This window comes from Choloepus didactylus, chromosome 5 (assembly GCF_015220235.1).
Source record: "Choloepus didactylus isolate mChoDid1 chromosome 5, mChoDid1.pri, whole genome shotgun sequence".
Classification (NCBI taxonomy): Eukaryota; Metazoa; Chordata; class Mammalia; order Pilosa; family Megalonychidae; genus Choloepus; species Choloepus didactylus.
Genome location: NC_051311.1, coordinates 16,408,925 through 16,418,502, shown reverse-complemented (window position 1 = coordinate 16,418,502; position 9,578 = coordinate 16,408,925). Strand labels below are relative to the sequence as shown.

The 9,578-nt window shown below is 44.6% G+C and overlaps 1 long non-coding RNA gene across 1 annotated transcript; it reads right to left on the bottom strand.

The window, feature by feature from the left end:
- Positions 1–5,982: 5,982 nt before the first annotated feature.
- LOC119534814 lies at positions 5,983–6,571 on the bottom strand. Its single transcript, XR_005217117.1, has 3 exons — positions 6,471–6,571; positions 6,202–6,207; positions 5,983–6,078 (listed from the first exon to the last, which is right to left on the bottom strand). It is a non-coding gene; the product is annotated as an uncharacterized LOC119534814 (long non-coding RNA).
- Positions 6,572–9,578: the final 3,007 nt, after the last annotated feature.

Sequence of the window (9,578 nt, the reverse complement as noted above, 5' to 3'; positions counted from 1 at the left end):
GCCGTGTGGCCGTTGCCACAAAGGCCCCCACCGCGCAGAAGATTGTAAATCGGTTTTCGATGCGCAGGGTAGACGCCTCTCTGGCCGCCCCGAGCAGATTCCAAAAAACGGGAAGAGGGGGTCCGCCCTTTCGACGGACCCCCTTGCATGCCATTCGACAACACAGGATCCGATCAAATTCGTGCGTCCCCCGGCTCAGCAGGACTGGACCTCTGTGCCACCTCCAGACTCGTACTAACCCCCTCCATGGGTGTCCAGTTAGTAGGGACCTCCTTCAAGGGGCCCTTACCGGCTGGTACTGTAGGGCTCATATTGGGGAGAGCATCCACGGCCCTGAGAGGATTAACAGTTATACCAGGACTTGTAGATTCAGATTTCACAGGCCGTGCCCAAGTTATGGTTCAATCTCAGCGGGGCACCTTAGTCATTGCAGAAGGTGATAAGCTGGCGCAGCTCCTGCTCTTACCCAGCTTACATGCAGTCTTTCCAAGCAGAATCAGACAGAGAGGGGAAAAAGGGTTCGGATCCAGTGGAGCGATTTTTGAGGGACTCCATATGTCCCTGGAGTCTCGACCTATGCTAACCATTAAGGTGCAAGGCAGATCTTTCTTGGGCCTGCTCGATACAGGGGCCGATCGGTCTATCATAAGACAACAAGAATGGCCCCCCACCTGGCCAACGAGCAGGGCGGAAGAGCCCATTAGAGGAATAGGCCAAATTTCAGCGCCCATGCTCAGTGCAGCTGCCCTTCATTGGGCCGATGAAGAAGGACACCAAGGCAGTTTCCAGCCTTATGTATTAGCCCTGCCTGTGTCTTTGTGGGGAAGAGACATTCTGACCCAAATGGACGTTACTTTAATTAGCGGCTACTCCCCAACCTCTAAGCGACTGCTAAAAGAAATGGGGTATACCCCCGGCAAGGGTTTAGGAGCTTCACTGCACGGACGTGCGGAGCCTATACAAGCTGCCCCCAAGTCTGACAGACGAGGCTTGGGTTTTTCATAGGGGCCACTGAGGAGAGATTCCCACCCACACCTATAAAACTAAAATGGAAAACCGAGGCTCCGGTGTGGGTGCCTCAGTGGCCCTTGCCACAGGAAAAACTTGCAGCGTTGCACGCCCTAGTATCAGAACAACTAGAAAAGGGCCGTATCGCTCCCTCCACGTCACAGTGGAACACCCCCATATTCGTAATAAAAAAGAAATCTGGAAAATGGAGACTGCTGCATGATTTAAGGGCTATCAATGATTGCCTGGAGCCTTTGGGACCCGTTCAGATGGGACTGCCCCTCCTCTCGGCGTTGCCAGGGCACTGGTCGGTTGTCATCTTAGATCTTAGGGATTGCTTCTTTTCTATTCCACTCCACCCCGAAGACACCCCTAAGTTTGCCTTCACTGTGCCCTCTCGTAACCAAGAGGAGCCCTGTCAACGCTTTGAATGGACGGTCCTGCCCCAGGGTATGGCTAATAGTCCTACCATGTGTCAGCTGTATGTTGCTACAAAGCTAGTTGGCGCCCGGCAACAATTCCCTCACGTAAAAATCATTCACTATATGGATGACATTCTGTTAGCCCATAAGGATGCTGTAATCCTTGAAACTGTGTTGTCACACTTGGTCTGTGACCTTAGAAAAGCTAACCTGGAAGTAGCCCCTGAGAAAATCCAAATGACTGACATTACCACTTTCCTGGGAGCGAAACTCACGCCTACTCATGTCTCCCCCCAGAAGGTATCTCTCAGATTAGACAATATACGTACTCTGAATGATCTGCAAAGGCTCTTGGGAGATATCAATTGGATCCGCCCGTATTTGAAATTACCCAACGCTGAGTTGGCGCCCCTATTTGACTTGTTGAGAGGAGATTCAAACATAACTTCGCCCCGGCACCTTACTCCCGAGGCGAGGCAAGCACTGTACCGGGTAGAGCAAGCGCTCAGTTGCGCCACTCTGAAAAGAATAAACCCCAATGAGCCTTTTGAGGCCTGCGTGCTGCCAACAGAATTACAGCCCACTGCAGTGCTGTGGCAGCAAGGACCGCTGCTCTGGATCCACCCTGGGGTTTCCCCCCGGAAGGTTCTAGAGCATTATCCTACAGCGGTTGCAGAGTTAGCCCTGGAGTGTATTAAAAGAGCGGTACAGCATTTCGGCCAACAACCCAGAAATCTCCGAGTGCCTTATTCTTCCCAACAGCTTGAGATACTCACTGGATGTATCGATCAATGGGCCGTCCTCCGGTGTACATTTCTCGGAAGCATTAACAATCAATTCCCTAAAGCTCCCCTCTTGCAGTTTGTCGCTCGGCACCCAGTGATTTTTCCTAAGGTGACCTCGCCTAAGCCGCTAGCGGATGCCCCCACTGTGTACACAGACGGCTCCAGCTCCGGCACAGGGGCGTATTGTGTCGAGGGGGACACTCCCAAAACAGTACTCTTCCATCCACAAAGGCTCAATGGGTAGAGCTACAGGTTATCATCACTGTTCTGAAAAGCCTCTCTGAACCCTTGAATGTTGTCTCGGACTCTGCTTATGTTGTAAACTCTGTACAGATACTAGAGACAGTGGGCACTATTAGGTATTCATCTACAGTAAGAACATTCTTTATCAAATTACAGGAAGTTATATGGGCCAGGCGACACCCTTTCTACATAACTCATATCAGAGCCCACACGGGCTTGCCTGGCCCCATGGCCCAGGGAAACCACATCGTAGATGTGGCCACTCGACAGCTACACATCTTTCCCACACTGGTGCCATATCAACAGGCCCGAGAGTTCCACGCCAAGTTTCACATCAATGCAGGCACCCTAGCTAAGCGGTTCAGCATACCACGTGCAGCTGCTCGAGATATTGTCCGAGCCTGCAGCAATTGTGCGGAGCAGAGAGCAGTCTCCTCGGTTGGGGTCAACCCTAGGGGTCTCACCCCAGGGGATACTTGGCAGATGGATGTCACTCATCATTCAGAGTATGGTAAGGTCAAGTACTTACACGTGTCGATAGACACATATTCCCAAGTTTTGTTTGCCTCTGCTGAACCAGGAGAAAGAGTCTCCCACGTCGTTGCACACTGCTTGGCTGCATGGGCGGCTTGGGGTAAGCCAAAAACGTTAAAGACAGACAACGGACCAGCCTACACTAGTAAATCCTTCCAAAAATTTTGTGACAACATGGGTGTCCAATTGAAACATGGCATCCCCTATAACCCTCAAGGGCAAGGAATCATCGAGAGAGCGCACAGGTCGCTCAAAGACCTGCTTAGGAAACAGAAAGGGGGGATAGGTCACGGCTTGTCCCCAAAGGCTCAATTGTCTATAGCCTTATTTACATACAATTTTTTAAATGAAAATTCACAGGGAGTGACACCTGCCCTGCAACACACCACCCCGAGTCCTCAGCATAGAGGTCTAGTCCGTTGGAAGGATGTCCTGTCGGGGCAGTGGAAAGGCCCTGACCCGGTGCTCAGCTGGGCCAGAGGCTCTGTTTGTGTTTTTCCCCAGGAACCAGGACGTCAACCAGTGTGGGTTCCGGAAAGACTGGTGAGAACCGTGACATCACCTGAAGAAGCCAAGGAACAGCTGTCAGAAACGCCAACGAATATACAACCTGAACCATTAGACCAAGCCTCCGACCCTGCTGATGATGGCGACGACCGACAAGACGATAATAGTAGGACTGACCACCCCGCGGTTGCCCAAAAAGAGGATCGGTAACTCTGTTCTTTGCTCTCCTATAGCAATCCTTCTAATCTGCCTTTTTCTTTTTTTAGTGGAACTGTGGTAGCGCAGGAGAGTGGTCTTTGGGGCCTGTGGCATCATCCCCCGACCCTGGCCCCATTCTCTGCTGGGTCTCCCGCCTCTCCTGTGTTTTTCACTCGTACCCTGTCTCTAGGTCTCCACCACCTGCCTTCTGACAGAAATATTTCCTCCACAAGCTTCAACGAGTACACACTGATCCTCTCTTTTGCTAACCTCTCTGTCAAGGTTGTCAACACCACAGTTGCGGCGAATGCTACTTGTGAAACTGGTAATGGCGAGTTAAGTAAGGGAGTCTTGCTTGAATTTCTTAACGTTACAGGGAAGAGCCGCCAGTCTTGTGAAGGGATCTTGAGTAAAAATGAGACTCAAAGGTGCCTTTTCCTTCCGGGGTTTGCTCCTACAGTCTGCAACCGTTCCAAAGACCCGGATGCCTCGCCGCCCCGCTATCCTAGTGTATCGCCCAAGTTATGTCTGGCTCCCCGTCAAGGCAACCGACTGGGTTGGCCCTGTTTCTCAAGTTGTTTCACTTAACAATATCCCCTTCTCTAAGTCTAGGCGTCCAAGAGGCATACCTTACCCGAGACGTGCTACGCCGCCACAATCAGATGCTGAACTTAAATTTCCAGGCCATTCAGAAACTCCTAGCGGAGATAGATGAACTTGGACTAGAAATAGATGGACTCTGGAGAGTTCTCCAGCAGACGTGTGATACCCGATGGTTATTCGGGAGGCTTTGTGTCACCCCGGTTAGGGTGAACTTGACAGAGGAGCAGCAAGATGTCGCCGAGTGGCTCAAGGACACTTATCTCCCCAACTTCACCAATCTCTCCGGCCAAGTGAAATCCGACCTTCAGGGACTTGAGAACATTAGGAAATTGAAGCCTGTTAGTTTCGACCTTTCCACACTGGGCGAGACTGTAAAAAATCTGTGAGACCAAGTCACCTCTTGGTTCTCTTGGCCCAATTTGACTAATTGGATTCTCTTGATGGTGGGACTATTGGTGGGATTAGTCATTGTTAAATCTTTGCTAGAACGCCTGTTTCAAGCGCGGCAGTACCGTGTTACCATTATGATGGCTATGTCCTCCACCTTTGATACCCCCAACAGCGACCATTCTGATGGCCATACCCCATCCTGGCCGCCTCGGGCGGGGCACTCGGGAGCGAGGTTTGTAGCTAAGCGCGCAGCTGTGTCCCGGGTATAACGGGCGACGCCAGCAGTCATAATTTTTGTCTCAGGTAGATCCCTAAGGCAGAGTCATAGTTGTGGCCAGACTTGACTCTAGCCAATGCATAGGGACGCCTAGTGACACCTCCGACTCTGGTTAATGCTATCCCTGCCCCCGCCTTTGTCCCCCAGTTGCAAAGCAAAGCACTGCAGGGAGAGTCATGTTGTTTCCAGCTCACGGACTCTCCTGTCTCCATATGAGGTGAGCATTCTGGTCGGTGCTAGAGGCTCCGCCGCTAAATGGCTGAGACCTAGTCCAGACTCCCCAAAGCACCGGAACAAATTGTGAGCCATCTGGGTTCACGGGAGCACACTCATCACTGGGGACACTGGGTCGATATAAATAATAAAGGGGGAGATGTGGAGAGCCGTCTCCCGGGATGGGCATAGCGCATGCGCTGTAAACCTGCTCCAAAGTCCCCCCGCCCATCGAATGAGCCAAGATGGCGCCCATATCCTGCTTCCGCTTATGACGTGCACACTCACTATTCCTATCTGCCAATTGAGTGCATATGCGCGGCGCTAGATCATTGGTTATGAGTAGAGTACTTAAGAGTTTGCCCAAGCGAACCTCGGGGAGACAGCCCACTAGGAGCCGTACCTGACGGCCACATCGAGGCTGCTCTCCCGCGAGGCACTCTGCCCCGCGTGGAAACCTGTAACAGAGAATGTTTATCTAGCTTCAGTAAAAGACTTGCTCTCGCAACCGCCGTGTGGCTCGAGTCGTGACTTCCAGCCAGGTCAGTTTGCGTGGTCTGCATCTCTCTCTCTCTCATCCCTTGTTTCTCCCCTCGCCGGCCGGGGAACAGGGGTCGAGCGGGGCGGCGCCGGACAGTAAACAATTCTCATTGAAGATGAAAAATCTAGTTCTGGCTAAGATGCTGGGACACACAATCTTCATGAATCTGCTAGCAGAAGTATTAACTGCAGTCATTTTGGAAAGCAGTTTGGCAATATCTGTTAAAATTAAAAATACACGTACCTTTTAATGCAATGATCCCCTTTTACATGCTGTTTTATAGACATTTAATCATCACAATAGAAATATATATGTACACATATATTTATTGCATCTTTGCTTGTAGTAGCAAAAAATCTGATAAAAATATAAATGTCATTCAATAGAGGAATGGGTTAATACATTATGACACATTTATAATATGAATGTGATGAAGCAATTTAAAGGTCTGAAAGATGAAAGAGATTTTTATTAATTTACCTGGGTCTGGAGTAAGGAGGATCCACGATGTGTATAAAACAAAAAATATAAGTTACTGATTAAGGTGTGGCATACGATTCTATTGTTTTGTAGAACCATAAAACTCTTCTACAGCTATATATCTACTTACATATATTTGAAGAAAAGTTTGTCAGGATATGCTTGGCTCATAACATTGGTTGTTTTGGGGAGGGGCCACAGTTTTGAGGGGATTGGTAGAGACAGTGGGAATATAGTATACAGTTTTATTTATTGCAGTGATTTTTTACCTTTATGAAAAAAATTTCTAGGTGTAGAGATCGTGGAAGGCAGATTATTTTTAAGTTCAACAACTGTTTTGTTTAACTTCATATTTTTTGATTGCCCTGATAAAAATAAGAATAGTATTATTAAATATACTAGAAGCTATCTTATTTCAACTTTTAAAAAATTAAAATAAATCTTAATCCATTTTTATAGCACAGCATCCTCATAACATTTTCAATAATTTAGATAAATCAGTTTAACTTAACACAAATATTTTCTTTCTGATTTTTCCTTGCCTGGTCTTGATATTTATAAAGATAAGCACTAAGAGTGCAAGTTGAAAACAACAAATAATAGAAATACCATATAAAAATGTCAGAGAGAGCTTTGCTTACCTTAGAACAATAAAAATTACTTGAGTAACTAAATCAATACCTTTTCAGATAAAAATTTTATCTTTATGTAAAACATTTTATCTTTACATTTATTTAAAAAGTTTATATTCCCACAGTGAAAAATCTAGTGCTAGAATGGAGGGGGAGATGCTTAGAAATGCTATTATAAAGATACATGTTTTGAACATCATTAAAAACAAAACTGTGTAATTACGAAAATAGTTTCAATATGTGCTTATTCTGAAAAAAAATTTTAAAATAAAAACAGAATATGGGACATTTAAATAGTATTTTTTCAAAGTTAATGATCAAAATTTACATTTATATGTTGAATTTCCACAATATATTTCTTGTACAGAAATGAAACCATCACCTCTTCAATTCTTTAAGGCAAATGTTTGAAAAACATATACCTGCCCTTACTGTTAGATTCAGCAGCTTGATGTTTTAAAGGAAAATAAAAACATTTATGGTTTCATTGTTTCCATTCAGTTCACAAAATGTAGAGCATTATTATTGCTCTCTAATCAAGAAGTAAAAATTAAGATAGTGTATTATTCAGACCATTTGTTACTTCTCCTCCTCCTCCTTGTTGTTTCTTTAGGCAATATTACTGCTTATAATACATACCTCCATCACAGAAAAGTCTTTGACTTGGAAGAGGAAACTCAAATTATAGTAAAATAGTAAAACTATTACTGGAAAGCAGTTTTGAAGGTGATATGAAGCAGCAGGTAAACCCAAGACCAATAACATTTTCCTAAAATGTATTGAAAGGTCACTGATTCCACTGTCTGGTAGTTAGTATGAAGAAGGGGTAGTTGGCACGAAGAATTGACAGTGGTCAATTTTGTTGCCCATTAACTAGAAAGATGAAGCAATTAAATCTATTGACTGGAATAAGGTTTCTAGATTATTAATCCAATCAGTTGTCACGATTTTCATGATCTTTACCACTACAACCTGATAAAAGCCACCATCAGCTTTTTCCAAGTTTATAATAGTCCCCTAATTTCTCTTCCTGCTTCTGATCTTGCCCTTCTTCAGCCTGTTCTCCACAGAGGTGCAAGAGGGATCTGGTTAAAATGTAAGTCAGAGCACGTCACTCTTCTTTTCAAGACCCTCCAAATGGTTTCCCGTATCACTCAGAATAAAAGTCAAAGTCCTTACATGACCAATGTAATTCACCATGGTCTTGCTCCCGTTACTCTTTGGCCCAGTTTCCTACTTGGCTTCCCTTTGCTCACTCTGCTCCAGAAATCACTCTTTCTGTCTGTTCCCTCTGCTTTCCTGAAACATTATTCCTACTGATACCATGACTTGATCCTTTACTCCCTTTATATCTTTACTCAAATGTCACCTTCACAGTGATCAGGTCACCTTAAATAAAATCTCATCTCCATCCCAATACTCCTTAAATTTCTGCTGTGATTTATTTTTTCCTCTTAGCATTTGCTACAACCTAGCATACATAATTCCCTATTTATCTTTCTTATTGTCTATGTCCTCCTAGTAGAATGGAAGCTTCAGAAGAGCAGGGTTGTTGGTCAGTTTTGTTCATTGCTTCATCCCCAACAACTAGTCAGTAGTGACACATAGAAATGCTCAAAAAAATCTATTGAATGATTAATGTATCTATGATTTTTAGTTACTCATTTGATGCTCTATGTCTCATTATGACAAATAACTAGAAGTCCCCAATTTACAAATGAGTTGTGTTCTGCAAATGTATAAGCCAGTCATTTAGAACTCAGATCATATTTAACCATCAAAACCATACTATATATGCTGGCTAGGTTTCTACAAGAGCCAAAAATATATGTGAAGTAAAGATGCAGCATAAATTAACAAAAGAACAGCAAAATGTGTTTAACTACCATACGTGATCAGAGTTTCAAGTTGGGAGGTGTGCTAGAAATATTCTCCCTTAATATAGCTGGGCCTCCATTTTTCCTTTCCCTCCTGTCTGAAAGAGAGTGAAAATACCCCCTTCCCTAGGCATAAGTTATTCCTGGTAATGTTTCCTCTTTCCAGGAGTATGGGTTCTGGTAGAGTAGAGACTAAGGGGAGGTAGCCTCTGTTGGGTCCAGACTAAGAAGATATGAAAATCTAGGACCTCAAACCATGAATACTCCATCCTCAGTCCTAGCCTATCTTGTCAACTTTACTTGGAGCTACTGAAGCCCCAGGATTTTTTTTTTCAACTTTCCTCTGCTATCACTCAAAATTTTTGACCATTTTTTCTCCTAGCCTACTGAAGCAGAGAATGGAATTTGCTCTCTTTGCTTGTCTTCTGCTTTCCTTTCCTAGAAACAAGTCCAAATCTCCTTTATTGTTCCTAAGGATTTTTTTTCTCCTTTTATATTTCCAGATAGTAAAAAGAAATGGGATAAAAGTACCCTCTCTCAATCAAACTTCTTTATTTTCTATTGCTTTTTATTTAAACCTTTATGAATAAAGCATAGAACACATATTTATTTTAGATATTAGAGCACATCATAGACCAAAGAAAAATCATCTACCTTGAACTCAACAGCTAAACAGCTATAGGGAATATGGTAGGGTGTTAATTACACAATGCGCCTGGAGCAATCGTTAAGAAACAAGATCTGTAAATTAGATCTTAGATGTTAGAGGAATTAGAAGGCTAGTGAGATGATAATGAAGGGAAAAGAAAACATGAACATAAGGTTTATTTTCACAAACACCTTCCTGTTCAGATTTTTTTTTTTTTAA